Consider the following 13,871-nt stretch of genomic DNA (forward strand, 5'->3'; position numbering starts at 1 on the left):
ACTTTATCTTCTTCAATTCTTTTTTTTTTTTTATATGTTCTCTCAGTGTTTACTTTGTTTTTTTTTTTCTTTTTTTTCACTTTGAACTAATGTTAAGTGGAGAGACATTGTCTAAAAAAAATGAAGGATAAAATTATGTTAAAATTATATTATCATGGTTATCATGGTTTACAAATACTTGAGAGAGTAAGTTTTGTATGCGAGAATTCATGTAATGTTATTGTTCTTTTTACAATATCATTTGAAGAACTAAAAAGTGTTATTTGTGAAAGAATAGATCCGCATATACCAAAGATGATATCGAGTATTTTATACTGATATCTTGTATCAATGTTTGGTAAGTTCGTTCATTTCCAAACGAAGTATATCACAGATGAAAAGAACATGCAAGAGATGTGGATAGAAGAAAAATCAGTTTGGATGCTTGCAAGAGGAGCTTCTTGGTGTGTAGGAGCATAGTTGGTCTTGATGGATGCTTCATCAAGACTCATTTTGGTGGACAACTATTGACAACTATGGATGGGATCTAAATGACCAAATATTACCAATTGCCTATGGTGTTGTAGAGGTAGAGACAAAGAATTCTTGGACTTGCTTTCTGACTCGCCTCTATGATGACTTGGGGTTGACAGAATAAGACAATGTATATTCACATGTGACCAACAAAAAGTATTGTATCCTGGACTTTATTATATTCTTGGTCTGTGTTGTGTGTACTAATTGAATGATATTTTGTTTAACATTGTATTCTGTTTAGGATCTAATACCAACATTTGATCAATTGCTGCCTAGAATAGAGCACAAATTCTGTGTTAGGTACTTGTATAACAACTTCAGAAAAAGATTTTCAGGAATTCAGCTGAAGTTTATGATGTGGAGAGCTTCTAAAGCAACATATGTTCAATAATGGGAAAGGAAAATGAGTGACATTCAGAAGCATGATCAGCAAGCCTATAATCACTTGGCAAAATTTTTCGCAAAATATTGGAGCAAGTCCAGGCTCTCTATTGTCCTTAAATGTGATGCCCTGGTTAATAACTTGTGTGAATGCTTTAGTTCTGTGATAGTAGAGGCTAGGAAAAAATCCATTGTATCTATGTTAAAAGACATTAGGGTGTACTTAATGAATACATGGCCGATAATGGGGAAAGCATAAACACTTACACAGATTTTGGTTTGCTAAAAATAAGAGGAAAATTGAAAAGGAATTAGATAAAGGTGATGAGTGGATAGTTGTATACACTGGGAGAGATAAGTATGAGATGTATAGCACTCATGGTAATAGAGATAAATTTGTGGTAGATTTGAAAAATCATGAATACTCTTGTAGAAAGTTCAACTGACAGGATACCCATCCATTTGAACATGCAATGAGCTGTATAAGTAAAATGTGTTTTCAAGTAAATGACTATGTGGATAAATGTTATCAAGACACATATGTTAATTGTTATTACCAACATGTGATATATCGTGTGAATGGTCCTAATCTCTAGGAAAGGACATAATATGATGATGTGTTGCCCCTAGTGTTTGGAAAACCTATTAAAAGGCCTAAGAAAAGTAGGAACAAGAGTGGTAATGAGATCTCAAGTAATGGACCACAATTAACATTGTCTAGAGAGGGGCAACAACAAAAGTGTTCATATTGTTTTGGTTTAGGCCATAACAAAAGAACATGTCCAAAGAAAAGAAAAGTTGAAGTTGCAGCTGAAAAGGTATCTCAATTACTCTTTCATGTATATAATTTGATATTGGGTTAAGTATGATTTTGGTCCCTAATGTAGAGGCCAAAAATTTATTTTGTCCCCGACCTTTTTTTCGCTACAAAATGGTCCCGAATGTTTAACTTAGTTTTAAAACCGTCTTTCGGACCAAAATACCCCTTCCCCTTCTTCCCCAAAATCACGCACAAGCAAAACTGAAAGCAGAACCAAAAGCAACAATAACAATGAATCAACAATGTAATCAAGCAGAAGCAAGAGCAGAACAACAACAACAATGTAATCAAGCAAAAGCAGGAGCAGGAGCAGAAACAGAAACAGGAGCAGAACAACAACAATGAAACAATGTAATCAATCAGAAGCAAAAGCAACCAGAAGCAACAATAATAAGAAATCAACAACATAATAGAAGTAGAAGCCAGCGAGCCACCCGAAATTGCCATCACAACGCCGATCCGCCATCACAGCGCCACAACCCTTTTCTTCTTCTCTCTTCGTGCTACCCTAGCGCCACCGTCACAGCGCGACCTCTTCTCCTCCCTCGGCTCACCACCGAAGTCTTCCCCTTCTTGCCTCGAACCAGAACCCACCGCCATCGAGCACCTCCGTCGAGCCCAGAGGAGCAGCGGCGAGATCTAGCGACCGGACGACGACGAGCAGTGGCGGCGGTGGCCCTTCCCCCCCTCTTCTTCCCTGAACCAACTGAAGAGTATTTACAAATTAATATATTAATATTAAATATAAACGGTTAAATAATTACCGTTTATGGTTAACTCTTTCTCTAATGGTTGTGTACCTACATATATATATTTTATGAATGCTTGTTAGTGTATGTTAATTGTTAACGGTACTTTGTACCTATTCAAGGAATAATCAAAAGTCACATCTTTTCATTATGTAACTATTCAATAACCAAAGGTTACATCTATTCATAAACTACGTGACTTTTTGATCCTAATACATGCAGCATATATATATATATATGAATTATCCACTATTCAAAGTGTGCGTAACAAAAGGATAATAACAAGTACTAAGTGTACATGTGATTTTATCTATTGAGAGTTTTCTTTGTTCAAGAGAGTTAAGAATTTCTTATTATTGCTAACTAAGAAATTCATTGGTTTCATTGTATCCTGGGAGAATATTGTCATCAACCCTATAGCAACTAAGTGTGGGGACAAATATCTCTCTAAAGAAAGCGATCTAATCGTGCCTTGAAACCACTACACAATTATAAGATTTTGTCATCTTCTCATACCATATACACAACAATTTAGAGAGATATTTCTTGAAGATGGCACAAGATCAAAACACTACGTTCAAGGTCATGAATCAAGAGTTTGTCAAATTAGATCGCTTTGATGGAACGAACTTCAACCGTTGGAAAGACAAGATGATGTTTCTTCTTTCAGTTCTCAATTTTGCATATGTGATTGACCCAAAGACTACACCAATTGCCGATGCCGCTGAAAATTCCACACCGGAAGAGAAAGAAAAGATTGTTCAATTGAAAAAGAAACGTGATGAAGATACTTTCGCATGTCGAGGTCATATCCTCAACACTTTATCCGACCGACTCTATGATCTCTACATGTCAATTCAATCACCATTGGAGATTTGGAAGTCTTTGGAAGAAAAGTACAATACCAAACGACAAGGAACATATAAGTTTATTATGATGAAATATTTTGAATTTATTATGAATGATACTATGCCTGTCATGGATCAAATTCATGAATTACAAATCCTTGTAAGTAGACTTCGTGATCTACAAGTGGTGATTCCTGAATCATTACAAGTTGGAGCAATTATTTCAAAATTGCCTTCATCTTGGAATGGTTATAGAAAGAAACTTTTACATCTTGGTGAGGACTTCACAATTGAGAAATTACTAAGGCATATACGTATAGAGGAAGAAACTCGAAAACGTGATGCTGTGTATCTTTCTCAAAGTTCTAAAGTGAATCGTATTGGTGAAAACAACACCAATAAGAAGAAAAGAAAGTTCTCTAAAGATTCAAAGCAAGATAAGAAGAGACAAAGAGAGTGTTATCATTGTCACAAGAAAGGACACTATATCAAAGAATGTAGACTTCTGAAAAGGGAAGCACCAAAGACCAACTTAGTGGAAGAGAAGGATCTAATTGCTATGGTTGCAGAAAAAATACAAAACATGCATATTGGCATGGTTACAGAAGTCAACATAGCAACACAAGGAAAATCACTTGAGTGGTGGTTAGATTCTGGAGCTATTATTCACGTTTGTAATGATCGCAACCAATTCAAAACATATGAAGAAGTGAACAATAGAGAAGTCTTGATGGGCAATGACAACTCAGCCAAAGTTTGTGGTCAAGGAAGTGTGGAATTGAATTTTACATCTGGAAAGAAATTAAGTTTAATAAATGTACTTCATGTTCCAGATTTGAGAAAAAATTTAGTTTTGTTAGTCTCTTGTGTAAGAAAGGATTCAAAGTTGTAATGGAATCCGATAAAGTGATCTTGCTTAAGAATGATGTATTCATAGGAAAAGGATATTGTACTGAAGGCATGTTTAAACTTTAAACTAATAAAGTGAATGTTTCCTTGTATGTTGTTGATTCTTGTGATTTATGGCATAGTAGATTAGCACACTTAAATTACAAATCAATTGAATATATGCAAAAGAATAACTATATTGATCTTAGTAACAAGGATTTTAATAAGAAATGTGATATTTGCAAACAATCTAAAATTAATAAGAAACCTTTTCCTAAGGTCGAAAGAAATACACATTTATTAGAATTGATTCATAGTGATATTTGTGAGCTAAATGGCAATATTACTAGAGGAGGAAAAAGATACTTTATAACCTTCATTGATGATTGTTCTAGATTTACTTATGTGTATTTGCTTAGAAATAAAGATGAAGCTTTTGAAATGTTTAAGAAATATAAAATAGAAGTAGAAAATATGCATGATAAGAAAATAAAAGTTCTTCGTAGTGATCGAGGTGGAGAATAATTTTCTAATGAATTTGATAAGTTTTGTGAATTACATGGTATTGTGCATGAATCTTCCGCTCCATATACTCCGCAACAAAATGGTTTGGCGGAAAGGAAAAACCATACCTTAGTGGATATGGTTAATTCAATGTTACTAAATGCAAAATTGCCTTATAATTTATGGGGTGAAGCATTATTGACATCATGTCATATCCATAATAGGATACCATCAAGACATAGAAAGGTTTCTCCTTATGAAATTTGGAAAGGAAGGAAACCTAATTTAAATTATCTTAAAGTATGGGGGTGTTTAGCCTTTTATCGAGTTTCTGATCAAAAGAGAACCAAATTGGGGTCAAGAGCTATAAAAGGCACTTTTATAGGATATGCTCAAAATTCTAAAGCATATAGAATATTAGACTTAGTGTCTAATATAGTTGTTGAATCAAGAGAGGTAGAATCTATTGAAAATAGATTTATCAATGATTCAACTTTTAATTCAGAATATCCCCAAAATGATACTAATATTTCACAAGAAATAAATAATCAAAATAATAAACGTCTAAGCGACAAAGAGTTGATTGAACTAAGGAAGAGCTTGAGAGTAAGAAAAGAAAAGGACTTAGGTCCATATTTTATTTCTTCTCAGGCTATCACCTTTTTGGTAGAAGGAACTATGAATTCTGTAACTAACAAGATTCCTATTGTGATGAACATAGAGGGTGATCCTCAAACGTTCAAGGAGGCTATGGCTTCAAGGGATTCTGCTTTTTGGAAAGAAGCAATAAATGATGAAATGGACTCAATATTATCTAACAATACTTGGGTCTTAGTTGATTTGCCTCCAGGATCAAAGCCTATAGGATGTAAGTGGGTATTTAAAAAAAAAAAGTATAATACTGATGGTTCATTACAAACCTTTAAAGCAAGGTTAGTGGCCAAGGGGTTTAGACAACAAGAAGGTCTAGACTATTTTGATACCTACGCACCTGTGGCAAGAATGACTTCTATTAGGGCTCTTATAGCATTAGCATCCATACATAAGCTTCATATACATCAAATGGATGTTAAAACGGCTTTTCTAAATGGAGATCTTAATGAAGAAATTTATATGGAGCAACCGGAAGGCTATGTGCTACCCAGAAATGAAAAGAAAGTTTGCAAATTAATTAAGGCCCAGTTTGGGTAACCAACTTAATTAAGTTTCTTTTGATAAAATAACTTAAACAATAAATAACTCTGTTAAAAGTAACTTATAAATAAGTTATTTTGTGTTTGGATTTTTAACTCTAAAAGTGCTTATTTTATATAAATGTAATGAAAAGTAGAAGTATTATGAGAGAAGTCATTTTTTTTAACTTCTCTATAAGCTTCAAAATAGCTTCTTAGAAAGTTACAATTTTGTTTTGAAAATTGCACCAGACATTAATACTACTACTTTTCATAAGTCAAAAGTTAAAAAAAGCTACTTCTAGAGTTTCCCAAACGGACCTTAAGTCTTTGTATGGGCTAAAACAAGCGTCTAAACAATGGCATGAGAAGTTTGATTCAGTGATGTTATCAAATGGCTTCTCACATAATAGTGCGGATAAATGTATTTACTCAAAATTTACCAAAGATTATGGAGTAATTATTTGTTTATATGTTGATGATATGTTAATCATCGGAACAAATTTAGAAGGAATTCGTATAACGAAGGAGTATCTAACTTCTAAATTCAAGATGAAGGATTTGAATGAAGTTGATACAATATTAGGCATAAAAGTGTATAAGAATGAAGTTGGCTTTACTTTAAGTCAATCTCATTATATCAAAAAGGTATTGGAAAAGTTTGATCATCTCACAATTAAAGAATCCAATACGCCGTATGATCCTAATCTTAAATTAGAAGGAAACATGGGAAGACCTATAGCACAATTAGAATATGCTAGTGCTATAGGAAGTTCAATGTACGCAATGCATTGTACTAGACCTGATATAGCATTTGCTGTGTGCAAATTATCAAGGTTTACAAGAAAGCCTAGCAATCAACATTGGAAAACTATAACAAGAGTTCTTGGTTATCTCAAGAAAACCATAAACTTGGGATTACATTATAGTGATTATCCCGCAGTTTTAGAAGGTTATTCCGATATAAATTGGATTACAAATCTTAGTGATAACAAATCCACTTCAGAGTGGTACCGCTCTAATCGAGAATTTTAGAGGTTTTATTCTTGTAAATATTTATGAAACCAGGATGAGCACAAGGCCATATAAGTGCTTAAAATTGTAAACTCTTGAACTTGGAGGGTATAAGTAATGTGTGATTTTTGGTACTAACATATGGAGTATAGGTTTAATCGATTAGACACCTATTACTTCATTAGAACTTTAAAATTTACACTAAAAGAATGTTTAATTTTAGTGACACATTCTTTATGCATATACTTGTATAATATTTAAATTTTGTAAATAGTGGGAGATTAAAGAGTATTTACAAATTAATATATTAATATTAAATATAAACGATTAAATAATTACCGTTTACGGTTTAATTCTTTCTCTAACGGTATATTATAAATGATTGTTAGTGTATGTTAATGGTACTTTGTACCTATTCAAGGAATAATCAAAAGTCACATCTTTTCATTATGTAACTATTCAATAACCAAAGGTTACATCTATTCATAAACTACGTGACTTTTTTATCCTAATACATGCAGCATATATATATATATATGAATTGCCCACTATTCAAAGTGTGCGTAACAAAAGGATAATAATAAGTACTAAGTGTACATGTGATTTTATCTATTGAGAGTTTTCTTTGTTCAAGAGAGTTAAGAATTTTTTATTATTGCTAACTAAGAAATTCATTGGTTTCATTGTATCCTGGGAGAATATTGTCATCAACCCTATAACAACTAAGTGTGAAGACAAATATCTCTCTAAAAAAAGCGATCTAATCATGCCTTGAAACCACTACACAATTATAAGATTTTGTCATCTTCTCATACCATATACACAACACCAACTCCTCCCCCTCCTCCCCCCTCCCTGCAAATCCCTTCCCCCTTATTCAATGTTTTTCTTTTTTTTTAGTTAGGGATATTCTTGAAATAAAAATTAAAAATTTGATAAAAATGACGATTTTAAATCAAACTGAAATCTTCAGGACCACTTTGTAGCGAAAAAAAGGCTGGAGACGAAATAAATTTTTGGCCTCTATGTTAGGGACCAAAATCATGCTTAACCCTTTGATCTTCTATGATTGTATGATAGAAAGCTACTGCTAATGTTGTTTCTTCTTCTTTGATCTTGTTTGTTTGTATGATAGATCTGCAAAGACTCAGCTACTAGGCCAATTCTGAAATCAATCGGGAGGACAAATGTCACAAAGGCATTGCAAAAGGGAGAGATATCAACTCAAAAAAAAAAAACTTCAACACAGCCTCCTAAGAGGAAGAGCACAACACAAGAACCTTGCTCTCAACAGTCACAAACCTCCTCAAAGAAGTCCAAGTGTGCAACAAGCGTCCTAAACATCTTCCCTAACTGAGCAAAACCCACCCAAGAGAGTGCTCAAGTATATGACAAAAACACCTCCGAGGACTTAGAAGAATGTTGCATGATATGTATAGGAACTCTATCTTTTAGTTTACTTTATTGTTTTCTATTCTAAAGAGCTACATATGAAACTTATTTTGGTTTAGAAACTATGTTTGTTTCTCAATTGTCAAGAGCCACATATGAAATCCTATGTTTTGTTTTAGAATTTGTGTTATTTTGGTAAATGTAAGGACCAACTGAATCAGTACTCTATGTTTTGGTTTCAAATGGTTATGAAATGGAAAATTGATACATTGTCAGTTTGTAGGTAAATTGCCAAAATTTGTTTCATATGTTGGTCTTGTGTTAGTTAATCCTGACATTCTATTTTACAATATGAATCACAATCATTTCTCAGTTCTTCATCAAAAGGGTGTACAAATTCATGTTGCTAAACCACATAGCCCTTGGGCTATACATTACACTTTTCCAAAATAAAATCCCAAATCCCGTAGACCTAAACATTCTGTCCTTCAAAGCCATTACTTCACATGTATGGTAGCCTCATGTGCCTAACACTTGTGACTCTTTTTTATAGTAAGAAAAATGTCATCATTCACCAAACGATCTCCAAATAAAGCAAATGCTACCATGAATTTCTTCTTAGCATAGTACACTTTCTCCTTCAAAACAGAGACTTTGTTCTTCATTCTTGTAGTGTGTAGGTCTTCTCCGGCATCAACGACGTTTGGAGCACAGGTCTTTCACCACAAAACCATGTCGTCCTTCTCCTTCGACCCTTGTTGTTACATGAAGATTGAAAAGTCATTTTCGTTGATAATAACACAAATACCAAATGAAGGTGGTGATGATAGGTTTAAACCCTACCTGTGCAGCAATTAGGACCGTCTATGGTGAAGAAGATAACGACAGCCACCCCTCTTTTATTTTCCTGTACATTTTTTATTTTTATTTAGTCTTTTTACTTTTTTGTCTCCATGGTAGTGTTAAACAGTTGTGTCACCCTGGCTTCTTAACGGTCACGTAGGATGCTCTGTTAACTATTGACCGTCAGGGTTAATGGTAGGACTATATTGATACTATTTTAAACTATTTGAAACTAAAATAATACGTTTAAAACGTTAAAAAATAATTTGCGACTTTGATCAATAATTGGAACCAATATAATATTTTATACTATGAAACAATTAGTTTAAAATTTTTAATTTTTAACAAAAAAAATTAATTGATTCATTAAAAAATTTAATTGGGACCCTTATACCTTACTCTTTCATTTTTCTATATAATATTTGACAGATGTAATCCACTACTCCTCATCCATATAGCACTTACTTAAATAGTTAAATACTACATTTTACAGCGATAGCCCAACAAAAACAATAATATAATACAGCACATATATTTTAATCTTTTGATTTGGCTGCAATATATACAATATCACTTCAAGGGAAATGCTCACCAACCCCGCACATCCCCGAATTTGTGCTCCCTGCTTTGAAGTGATTACAGATAGGATTAGGATATATTTAGCCTTTNAATGATGAAGCATAGATTAACTTCATGACGTGATCGTCATCCATCTACAGATCTACCTGAAGTGGAGGTTTGTTCCAGCAGCCTACTCTATATTCATATAATTTGTCTATACATACTCTTATATTGTTTAGCAAGTGAAAGTTTACTCTCCGATGATCAATTTAAACATACTACCTGTAGTTTCATTTTCCCATAGTTTTGATTATTTAAACATATTAAGCAAGCATGCTAAGTTGGAGATTATAGCTAGGATGACCACACATAATAATTAAAGTGACAGATAAAAGCAGAAATGAAAGAAATAATTCTTAATATTAATTTTTTGCATATTTTATTTAAATATAAAATATTATATTTAAATTAAACTTAAATAATTAACTTATTCTATCACTTCTGTTCTAATAGAATTATAAAACTTGTGAAATATTTGATTGAAAAATAAGTAGCAAATCATTGTTATCAAATCTGGATCCAAGACTGAAAAATCAATAAACCATACCTCTACTCCTCTAGTGGATTATAGCATTGTTTAAGTCACCGGTCTGAACCGGCCTGAGCTACTATGGTCGAACCGAACAGATCACTGCATGTAAGAGTAAGACTCGTTTACTGATGTGTATGCTGATATCATAGTGTGAGTGTGGCCAATTAACTGAAAGGTATTTGTTATTGTGTCTAAAAGTATTATCTAATTATCAAAAAAATTAAATAATTAATTTTAAATTAAAAAGTTTAAAAGTTAACAAATTTTAAATATTTAAAAATTATAAAGGTTAATTAACTAATTAATTTGATATTATCAATTTAACTAATAATTTATTCATTGAACCATTAATTCAGTAATTTAGTATTTTAATCGGTTCGATTGGAGAGTCAGTACTTGTCTCGCTCATGGAGGTTCTTTGTTTTTCTTTTTCAGGGTCAACGTCTCTTGTTTAAGGGTTGTTTATGAGTTTAAAGTGTGGATTAGCGGGCTTCTATATTCAACGGTAAGATTTATCTTTGATTTTGAGTTGTATTATATGTTTCGTTATTACTTATTACATCATGCGTAATACACCATTACACCCTATTCTTTTGATAATAAAAATTATTAACATGATTTTAATATTAAGGAAACAAATTACTACAACAAATAAGGATTTTCGCAACGGTCAAAAACCGTTGTCGTAGATTAAAAAATCGTTCCTAAAACTTTAGACAACGCTTTGGCAATAATTTTTGACTTGTGGTATATGCGGCCGTTGCCAAAGTTACTGGTATAGACAACGGTTTTGAAAGAAAATTTTAAACAACGGCTTCGAACTGTTACTCGATAAGGAACGGTTTTAAACCGTTCTCTTTCATGATCCAATGGTTTAAAACTATAACTGAATAGGCAACGATTTTAAACCGTTGTAGTTTTATTATTCACAAAACCAACGGTTTTAAAGCGTTACCATTAGTGTCGTTTTTTGGCAACGGTTTTAATACCATTGCCATTTAATAGTCGTCTAAGACAACGGTTTTAAAAGCGTTACCATTGGTGTTGTTTTTTGGCAACGGTTTTAAAACCATTCCTTTTGTGACTTTTGACAACGGTTTTTTGTAGTTATATATTTTTTTTTATTTACAATAATTTTCTCATGTTGCATTAAAATTAATATTCCAGCTATTTTTTAATTTAGTGTCAATAAATAATCTTAATTATTTGAATCAAATTACTAAAGAAAATAATTGAATATTTACCATCAAATTTGATTTTTAAAGTATTCTATAACATTCATACATATTTGTGACCTATAAAAGAGATTTTAGAAGTCAAATAAACTAAGATACTTTAAAATCACATAATAAGAGTCTAAGCCATAACCATATCTAATCATAAAGAAAAGAGATTGATATATTACAATAGCAAATAGATTCTTCATCATCTTCACAAATTCCTGAATAGAATATGAATAATCTGAACCGGATATAGCAGCTTTCCTGGCCGGAGCAAGGCTTTCGACTTCATCTGCATGACCACACACTTAACCCAAAGCGGATACATGACAAGCATATAGCATTAAGTTAAATTTTGTTCTGCCTCACCAATCAAAACAAATACTAGATTGCTTTCTTCTTTACCATTTTTTAATCTTTTGGAAAAGTTTTGCAACCTAAACAACAAGGAACCACAATTGTGCATTCAGTGAAACAATACAACATAATAACAGTTCATCTATTAATAAGCTCTGAAGTGATAACAAATTGGAAATTCATCAACTACAAAGCATTGGTACTTCTAATAACTATTGTACATGCATACCAGCTTGCCATTTTCAGAAAACCATTTATTGAATAAAGAATGTGCATTCACTTCAATAAGCTGGCACTGTGGGAATCTGAGTACAAAAATAAACTGGTGAGTTTTTGTTCATTTATTTACTTGTCTCATTGGAAAATGTTGTATTAAAATTTTAACAGTGTTGTCAGTGCACCTTAATTAAATCGAATCGATAATTTCTGAGCTAATGCTTTACATAACGAAATCTTTCCAGTTCCAGGGGGTCCATGTAGAAGAATTATGCTATAAATATCCAAAAATGTCAAGATATATTCCTGATTTAGTCCTCTAAAAAAGAACTTATATATCAATTCATAGTTTTTTTCTTCTTTAATTCCATTTTTCTAGATAGAACTCATTATTGTTTGTTATGAATCTATCCAATAATTTTACTTGCATTAGTAAAAATAGATTCAAATAAATAAAGGTAAACATGATTAGCTTAAAACACATCCAAAATGATATTATTTGTGCGAGTTCTATGCTATTAGCTTTTAGTTCACAGTCAAATGAACACAATAAGTATGGTTCCACCATCAGCAAGTTTTTGGTCTCCTTCCTTTGTCTGTTGAGTCCCCTTCTCTTTCATGGTTTGCAAGAGTTGGCTATAGTCTCTCAAACTGCAAGCTTTTCTTTTAAAGGAACTCTATAGAATCTTAACAAATTTACTGAGTTATTTTACAGATGTCCCAAAACCAAAATATGCATGTTGCAAATTTATATTCAGAATTGAAGTCCATACAAACAAACAGGGCATTCCTAAGTAAACAAAATTTTTTAGTGCTTACCGATTCCATGGAACAAGGAATGGATCAACACCCTTTTCAATAAAGAGCAAAGCACTAGCTGCATAACGTAACAACCTTTTCTTTAGACCAGATTCGAATATTAAACAGTAAAAGCAATGATTGGTAGTTCATTTGGGAATTTGTTTACCAAACTAAAATTACTGAAGGGGTTAGTTTACCTTAGGGCAGCTCCAGTGTTGGTTCCCAGCAGCAGAGGACTCCAGCAACTTGCAGAACCCAGAGGCAGAGGCAGAACGGGGCCATTCTCTCCAAACCCCCAGTAGCAGCGCCAACAAAGAGCGTCTCTCACGGCGGCAACGGTGAGCTTCAAAAACTGCGACGGTGACGGCAAGGAAAACACCCACCACCATGCGTTCTTCTTCTTCCCCTTTCTCTGGTCGTTCGCATTCCTCTTCGTCCTGTCCTAATCGACGGCGCACTTTCGGCGACGAGGACGAAGCTTCCTCTCGCTCACTGCTCGCGTCTCCTTTTCATCCGTGTGCTCAATGGCGACGCACGATGATGGCGGCGACGGTCCCTCTGGTTCTCCCTGTCTCGGAACGCAGCTCTTCCCCTCTCTCTCTCGGCGACAACGATGGTGGCGATCCTAGGCGGTGTCATCCCTTCTTTCTTCCCTCTCCTTCGTCCCCGAGTCCCCGCTCGCGTCTCCGTGTGCTCAATGGCGACGCACGATGATGGCGGCGACGGTCCCTCTGGTTCTCCCTGTCTCGGAACGCAGCTCTTCCCCCTCTTCCCCTCGCGACAACGATGGTGGCGATCCTAGGCGGTGTCATCCCTTCTTTCTTCCCTCTCCTTCGTCCCCGAGTCCCTATTTATTAATATATCGTTGAGTTTAAATAATTATTTTTAATTTAAAATTTAAATTAAACAGATTAATTATACTTTATAAAATACAGGTTAAGTTCGAAATATTAATTATCTAAATTAAATTATTTAACTCTTTATTCTTTATTTATTA

General features: G+C 33.5%; 1 protein-coding gene and 1 long non-coding RNA gene across 3 annotated transcripts in view; one reads left to right on the plus strand and one right to left on the minus strand.

Moving 5' to 3' along the window:
* Window positions 8,627-9,326, minus strand: LOC110267449. The gene is made up of 2 exons (XR_002355090.1): window positions 9,128-9,326; window positions 8,627-9,038 (listed from the first exon to the last, which is right to left on the minus strand). It is a non-coding gene; the product is annotated as an uncharacterized LOC110267449 (long non-coding RNA).
* Window positions 9,797-13,871, plus strand: part of LOC107624978 — a 41,743-nt gene continuing 37,668 nt past the window's right edge. The window contains exons 1-3 of one of the 2 annotated variants that reach the window (XM_016327481.2): window positions 9,797-9,863; window positions 10,716-10,785; window positions 12,090-12,182. The gene's annotated coding sequence lies outside the window, so the exon portion shown is untranslated. The remainder of the gene's footprint in view (window positions 9,864-10,715; window positions 10,786-12,089; window positions 12,183-13,871) is intronic. The other variant, XM_016327482.2, reaches the window with a different exon arrangement.

This window comes from Arachis ipaensis, chromosome B02 (genome assembly GCF_000816755.2).
Source record: "Arachis ipaensis cultivar K30076 chromosome B02, Araip1.1, whole genome shotgun sequence".
Lineage (NCBI taxonomy): Eukaryota > Viridiplantae > Streptophyta > Magnoliopsida > Fabales > Fabaceae > Arachis > Arachis ipaensis.